Raw genomic sequence first — 8,494 nt, 5'->3', positions numbered from 1 at the left:
TCATTTTCCTTACCTTCTTAATGATAAGAATGCAGTATAGAATACCTATAACCTATAAAATATGTGTTAATAGACTGTTTAAGTTATCCATAAGGCTTCTTGTCAACACGTTTTTAGTAATTAAGTTTTTAGGGAGTCAAAAGTTACACTTAGATTTTCAATTTTACAGGGGTTGATGACCTTAACCCTCACATTGTTCAAGGGTCATTTGTGTAGTTTAACCTGCCAACATATGATCTCACAGTCTTCACAAGTATAAAAACCTATTTTCAATTATTTAGTCACCTTCAGATAAATACTCTGCCTTTCAGGCCAGTGGGTACATGTAAAGGTGCTCAAGTTCAAACTAGAATGGTCTATCACCTCAACATGTTGGAATGGCCATTATCAGAAAGATAAGATAAGAAATGTCAGCATGAATGTAAAGAAAAGACAACCCTAGTGCACTGTTGGTAGAACTATAAGCTGGTGTAGCCACTGTGGAAAACATTGTGGAGAATCCAAAAAACTAAAAATAGAACTACCCTAGGATCCAACAATTCCACTCCTGGGAATACAACCAAAGGAAATGAAAACACTAACTTGAAAAGATAGCTGTACCCCCATGCTCACAGCTGCATTATTTACAGTAGCCAAGACTTGGAAACAACCTGAGTGTCTATTGATGGATGAATGGATACAGAAGTTGTGGTCTATACATAGACAGTGGAATATTATTCAATCACACACACAACCAGGAAGTCTTACCATTTGCAATAACATAGATGGACCTTCAAGACATTGTACTAAGTGAAATAAGCCAGTCAGAGAAAGAGAAATACTACATGATTGAAAGACAAATACGGTATAATCTCATATTTGGGATCTAAGTATGTTTGTATCTATATATACAAGTAATCTAATCATACATAAAGAGACCAGACTTGAGGATTCCAGAGGCAGAGGTTTAGGGGGAGGATAAATGGGAGGAAGATAGTTAAAATGCATAGATTACCAATTAGAGGATAAATAAGTACTAGGAACATAATTTACAACATGACAAAGCTAACATTCCTGTAGGATATATAGGAAAGTTGTTGGATTAAACCATGAGAATTCTCATTACAAGGAGCACTATTTTATCTTCTTTCTTCTTTCTTTGCTTTTTCCTGGATCTATATAAGAGGATGGATGTTAACTGAACCTCTTGTGGTCATCATTTCACTATACATGTCAATCACACCATCATGATGTATACACCTTAAACTTACACAATGATGGATGTCAGTCATTTCTTACTAAAATGGGGATGGCAGAGAATCCTGCCTTTCTGATGCTTTCTTCTTGTTCTCATTTTCTCCAAGATGAGGTCATGACATAACAAATCTTTCAATGTTCTTACTGTAACATGATAAGAAGGCCTTGAATCTCCTTTTGATTTTGAGCACCGCTCTCATCTTTGCCGTGTTGTCCCTGGTGTAGTCCAGATTCTGTGCTTGTGGTCAGTGAGATGTGACTTTCTGGATGGTCTTTGGGGAGACAGTATTCAGGCTTCTACTTTTGGATGCCTTGCTGCAAACTATTTGTCCTTAATCAAGAAATCCTTCTTTGAATCTTTTTCAGTCTGACTTTAGACTCTGTAACACCTCCATGACCACGCTACAACTTCTGAGTATCTTACTTTATCATCCACATATTTTTTCTGGGCTTTGTGACAGAGACTGTCATCTTATCTATAGAGCCACCTGAGCTGGCACTGTTGGATTTTTGTTTTACAACATGCTGGGGATCCAACTGTTGCGGCAGTACTTTCTAGTGTTTACTGAATTAAATTTTCTGGGGGGAGTTACTATGTTTATCAACCTTTGTTGTTTTTGTCTTAAATTCTTCAAATCCTTATTCTCTAATCCAGTACCTATCCACAATAATTAATAATAATTAACTGAATTAAATCGTTAGTCACTCAATATGGTGGCCAAACTACTTAATTGAGGAATGGGAAAAACATAGGATGGGAAATTGCAAAAAGGTAAAAAAAAAAAAAAAAAAAAAGATGCAATAAATATGATTTTGTTGTGCACAAAGTGTGAGCTCATTGAGATTGATCATTTCCAAACACGAAAAGCATGACCTGTCTCTCAAGGGTGAATTGAGTGATATAAAAATGGCCTTGAAATATCTAGATGTGATGGACATTGCAGGTGGCAGAAGGGTCATTGCTGCTGATGGTGAACTTGTAAAAATATTTGGCAAGGTAGGAGATGGAGATAAAAACCAAGAGCTTGCTGGTGAAGTCATCAATGAGAGGGATTGCATTTTGACTGTTAGTTGCTGACGCCACTTGTGAAAAGGCTAGCGTCAAGGTTTGGTAATGATTTCCAAAAAGCGATTGCTGTCTAGCGGAGGCAAAAGCATGGTCTGCAATTAGCATGGAAACCTGCTCAGTCTTCTAATGAATTAGGAAATTGATAAAACAATATTCTCTGGTGACGAGAGCTGAAGGAAGAAGTAAAATTTCAGTTAAAGCAAAAAATTAAACTGTTGTTTATAAAAATAATTGATGATACAAGAAAAAGTATCTTAATAGCATACTGTTACCTTAAGCTCATTGGAAAAGCCCAGGGATAACTATGAAGATGGGCATCCTGATTTGAGCACTTTAATGAAATAATGGCACAAAACCTTACGTGGTGTCAGGGAGGTGAAGTTTTCCTACAGTAAATGAGACGAAGGAGCAATTCATAGTGGCATGGAATTAATAATGGCATGGAAAGGAAAGTGAACAATAAACAGGAACTGTGTTAATGAGAGTCTTGGAGGGGTGATCAAACCCAGACTGTAAATGTTCTAGTTCCTGTGTGGCCAGACTGCTTAGAACTTGTGATAACGTATCTCAAATTTTAAGTCATGAAAACTGTTACATATGAAGCCTTGTTTTAGGAATAATCAGAAGCGTCTATATTGTGGTTAGTGCTGTCCCATTCATTAATTAGATTTTGTAAATGAAAAGCTAATGAATTAAATGGAAGTAGCTTTCAATTTTTCTTAAACGATGCATTTTATTTTTTCAGACACAGAATTTATGCCAGTACTCAATAAATACTTTCAATTACCGTCCACTGATTAAACCATTAAAATCTTTATTCAAAAGTAAAAGTAAATTCAAGATTACTATATATAAATGGAGCAAAAGGTTGACCCCTAAAACCTGTAAAAACTGAAAAATTGGTAAAATGGAAACACACAATACCATTGAAGTATGCAAAATACAAAGTACATAATATACACAAAAGGAAATCTGGCAAGATCCATTACTTAAATTATTTTCTAGTCTCTGAGGCACCAAGGTGAAATTTTGGTTTCCAAAAATTCTAAATAGAAACCCCAGTAACCTAGAAGATAGTTTCTAAGAGTTACAGGCAACTCTTATTTTCCATTTCTTTCATTTTATTCCAGATGGGGAATTCCCCTCTCCCCTGGTTTTCATTCAAGTTCTCATCTCTATAAAATTTATCCCTTGTATAATATTTTCCATTTAGAAATGCTCTAAGAGGGGCACGTGGGTGGCTCAGTGGGTTAAGTCTCTGTCTTTGGCCCAGGTCGTGATCTCAGGGTCCTGGGATCGAGTTCCGCATCGGGCTCTCTGCTTCTCCCTCTCTCTCTGCCTGTCTCTCTACCTACTTGTGATCTCTCTCTCTGTCAAATAAATAAATAAAATCTTTAAAAAAAAAAAAGAAATTCTCTAAGAGATTCCTTCTTGAGTTCCACAATTTCACTAGAAGTAAGGATGTCATTTTCCTCGCACTGTAAAGATGAAAACAAAGTATTGCATGATGAGTTTATACTTTGGTTCATATAAATTAATGGAGCCAAAATAAGAAAATAAGCTTTCTATTTTAAGTTATGCTATTACACATAAACTTTTTACTTCTCTCTTTGATCTCTTCCACATGCAAAGTCTAACATCATCTTCAAACTGAAATCACTCTACCTCAGATGTAAAATACTTCTTTTTTTTTTTTTTTTTTTCAGGCCAACTTTTCACTGACTTTCTCAGTCTGGCTTTCATGGACATCTTTTTCAATGTGAACATCATTTGTATGTAAAATGAAAGTATTCTTCAGCCTTAATTGTATACGACATGCTATAATGACTTAATCTTAGAATTATAAGATCAAATGCAAATTATAGGTTCTGCTCAGAAACTGAAGATTTTTCCCAGTTCAAGGACTTGCCACAGATCTGCTTCCCTTACTGTTACAATGCCATAAAATAACATCACTTACCACACATAAACCACACTAGAGCAGAATACAAAATAGTTCCTTAAGAGAGACATCACTATATTTCCTCTGTTTTTTAAATTTCCATTAAATTGTAATGGATGGTATGTACTTCACTGACAAAGAGGGAGTCATTGCTTATCTTTCTCTAGAAGACAAGTGGAAAGAAGGCAACAGGCACAGCAATCTAAGAATCAAGAGATAAAGATGTTAATTTCCATTCTGGCACTCACTTCCTTAATAACCGTGAGACGCCATAGGAGTCTCAGTTTCGTCAACAGCAAAAGAGCATAATTGGAACAGCACCACTTACTTTGGCACTGTTCAAGGGGTCAAAGGACAGGACTTATTTGACAAATCTTTGAAAATGACAGAGCACTTTAGAGAAGCATCATATTAATAAAATCACATCTCTGCTCTATTTCAGCTCTCACTATCCATGACAAAAAACTAACAAAATAAACAACAAAGAGAACACTCTGAAACTTGCTTCAAATCTTTAAATTCTTCCCTTGCCTCTTGGCTGCCTTACATGTCATGATCTTTATCCAAGAGAGTTGCCCATTCGGTGTCCTGCTCTCTACCACCATCCATAAATGACTTTGTGGAAGTCTACCTTTCTGTTACCCTTCCCCTGCTCAGCTTAGTCCGGCTCCCATTCCTGCTGCTGTCACCTCTATAGTTTTCCATCCAGACTTAAAACTGTATGAGGTAATTATATATGTATTTTCTACATTCCTCAAGATTGAAAGTTCTGAGAGCTGGAAAGTTATCTTATTCACGGTTGTGTTCCCCTGTGGTCCTCCCATCCCATAGTAAAGCTTCCTAAAAATGTACAAATAACTACAACAGATTATGAGTCTGTAGAATTTTCTCTATCACTTTAAAGTGGTAGCCAAATAAATTTAGAAGGTAGAGCTTACAAGAGGAGGCTCCTCTAATTTTTTCCGTAGCATATATTCTTTCTTTAAAAAAGATTTTATTCATTCTTTAGAGAGAGCATGAGCTGGAGAAAGAAGGGCAGAGGGAGAAGGAGAAGCCAATTCCCTGCTCCCTGCTGAGCAGGGAGCCTGCACTGGGGCTCTACGTGGGACTTGATCCAAAGGCAGACCCTGAACCATCTGAACCCCCCAGGTGCCCTCCAGAACATATATTCTGAAAACTAGAGATGCATTTTGGGGGGGGTGAACTACCTATTACTTTATTACCTTATTTATTATTAAGTTTTTAATAGCTTTTTTTTAAAGATTTTATTTATTTTATTTGACAGACAGAGATTACAAGTAGGCAGAGAGAGAGAGAGGAGGAAGCAGGCTCCCCACTAAGCAGAGAGCCCGATGTGGGACTCGATCCCAGGACCCCGGGATCATGACCTGAGCTGAAGGCAGAGGTTTTAACCCACTGAGCCACCCAGGCACCCCATAGACACTCACTTTTAAATGCACAACAACAACAAAAAGGACTGATCAAAAAAAGGAGTCTTGAGTCCATCACAAATAAATAAATATATAAATAAATAAAATATATATCACTTACTGAATTAAGTTATCAGAAATTTTTCTTGGGCTGACAAGTCACATTCAGAACTCCATTTTACCTTATGATCTTTGTATGAGGAGTTCAGTACACTCCCTGTAAGTCCATCAATATTTTCTTAGAGCACTTCCAAAATGCATTTCACGAGCCTCTATATTCTCTAGGAAATTGCTTGTTGAGTGGAAAATAGTTACCACATCAGTGATTAAAGTTTCTCCAAGAGAACTTAATTTTCTAGGTCCAGATAACAAACACAGTCGTATTCAAGGATAAGACCACGAAATTTCTTTGCCTCAATAGAATCCTAGCATCTCTGTGGCCTGGGTTCATTGGAAGGTGATACTGATGCGGTACATGAACATCCTGACCTTCACAACCACGTTATCACCTTTCCTATTTTCTGAGTCATAGTAGTGGTGTTCCTGCTGGGCAGAGTCATTTTTATTTATTTATTTATTTTTGTCAGTGAGAAAGAGGGAGAGAGAGGGAGAGCACAAGCAGGGGGAACAGCAGGCAGAGGGAGAAGCAGGCTCCCTGCTGAGCAAGGAGCCTGAAGTGGGACTTGATCCCAGGACCTTAGGATCATGACCTACACCAAAGGAAGACACTTAACCAACTGAGCCACACAGGTGCTCCTAGACGTAGTCATTTTTTTTTTTTAAAGATTTTATTTATTTATTTGATAGAGACCACAAGTAGGCAGAGAGGCAGGCAGAGAGAGAGAGGGAAGCAGGCTCCCTTCTGAGCAGAGATCCCAATGTGGGGCTCGATCCCAGGACCCTGAGATCATGACCTGAGCCGAAGGCAGAGGCTTAACCTACTGAGCCACCCAGGTGCCCTGCCGTAGTCATTTTTAACCATGTTTTCGATGTGCTATTTTCTGCCATGCTCTCAATTACCATGTATACAAGCCCTCGCTACTTTATTCCCTTTGAGCCTGTTTGGAAATACAGAGTCTCCCAGCCTAGGTTTTTTGTTTTTTCTTTTTTAATTTTTATGTATTTATTTATTTAATTTACCTTGTGCCAAGTACTTTACCATCTGGACATCTCGCAAACTGACATCTGTCAAGCTGAGGTCTCAAGGTCAACATCTCTGTTCTGAGACATGTGCTGTTTTTTAGGAAAAAGTAAGAGGCGAGGCACAGGAATGACTATATGTTTTCTTAGTTCCTGACCATTTGAATTCTGAATCAGCATCTTTCTCCTGACATTGAATAGTTCTCCATTTATTGACTTTTATAATTTTGTAAACATCATGCAGTTAACGATTTTATGGCATCAAGGCAGGAAGAAGATTTACCATGTACTGTAAGACCGGCTCTCTAGGCACAGGCCAGCTTCCCTTCATTATGTGCTCCTCAGCATTGCGTGAAAGTGAAAACATTCATTGGTCACTTCTGTGAACTTCCATTTTTTGTCAAATTTTTCTATATAATTAAAAGTTTTTACCCACTCACTTAGCTCTATGATTCCAGAAGAGATCAAGAATATGTTTCTCCCATCTTTTAATAAAGCCATAATATAATAGTGGTATTTTTAGGAGTTAAAGGAATTTGAGAATCTGGAAATGTAAACGCTCTACACAGTCACATCAACTGCCACATATGCTTTTTTTTTTTTCAATCTATTAATTCACATATGCCTTTTTGACTGAAAATAATTAAGTATGCTTTTGTACTCCCCTTTCTCGGGCCCTTGCCCTTAATATATGTATGTGTGCGCACTCATGCTTCTTGTTGCTTTCATTCCTCAGTGCCCATCGACTACATGCTATTGCTGTTTCAAATCCTTCTCTGTGCACAGCAGATGAAAACTGCACTGAAACTGCTGACCCTGTAAATCTCCACACGGCGGAGTGAAATGTATGGGGGTTTAGGTCTTGACAGGAATAGAATTTCAAGAATGCCCCTCAGTGATAGGAGATGGTCTTTACTACCTCCAAGGCCAGTCTGGTCTGTCATCAAATTTATACTTAATATGTGCAATTAATCAGGGTGGTTATCAGTTGGTTATCGTGGCTTTTGAAAGGCAGACATAGGACTACACAGAGTGGGATCTATGGGATGGGGCTCACTCAACTTTCAGGAAGACATACTTAATTCTTCAGTGTATCCCATTTCCTATGGCCCATTGTCCTCTGCTGTGCAGAGGCAGAGCTATCGTTCTCCATTATCGGCTGTGTTTCCTATGCTGTCACCACCTGGAGGAAGAGAAAGAAAAAGGAAGCACTAATGTAATTTTTTCTTTTCTAATTCGTGCCTTGTCTCCAGAGAATCCAAAGACTTTAAGGTATAAGGGATATCTAAAGATCAGATAACCTATACCCTTACTTCTGTTTTTTTATTTTTTTTAATATTTTATTTATTTATTTGACAGATCACAAGTAGGCAGAGAGAGAGGAGGAGCAGGCTCCCCGCAAAGCAGAGAGCCCGATGTGGGGCTCGATCCCAGGACCCTGGAATCATGACCTGAGCCAAAGGCAGAGGCTTTAACCCACTGAGCCACCCAGGCGCCCCCTTACTTCTGTTTTGATGCTGGAATCTGCTCTGACAGTTTTAACTCATTAGCTCATTTATTCACCTATGATTTCAGCCAAACAAGATTCATGAGATTAATTCATTTATCCATTTTTTTCTCTGAATACTTAATCCATACTGTGCTCTGAAGATACAGTCGAGAAATAGCAAACATGCC

This window comes from Mustela lutreola, chromosome 5 (assembly GCF_030435805.1).
Source record: "Mustela lutreola isolate mMusLut2 chromosome 5, mMusLut2.pri, whole genome shotgun sequence".
In the NCBI taxonomy this organism is placed as follows: Eukaryota; Metazoa; Chordata; class Mammalia; order Carnivora; family Mustelidae; genus Mustela; species Mustela lutreola.
This window is presented reverse-complemented; position numbering follows the sequence as displayed.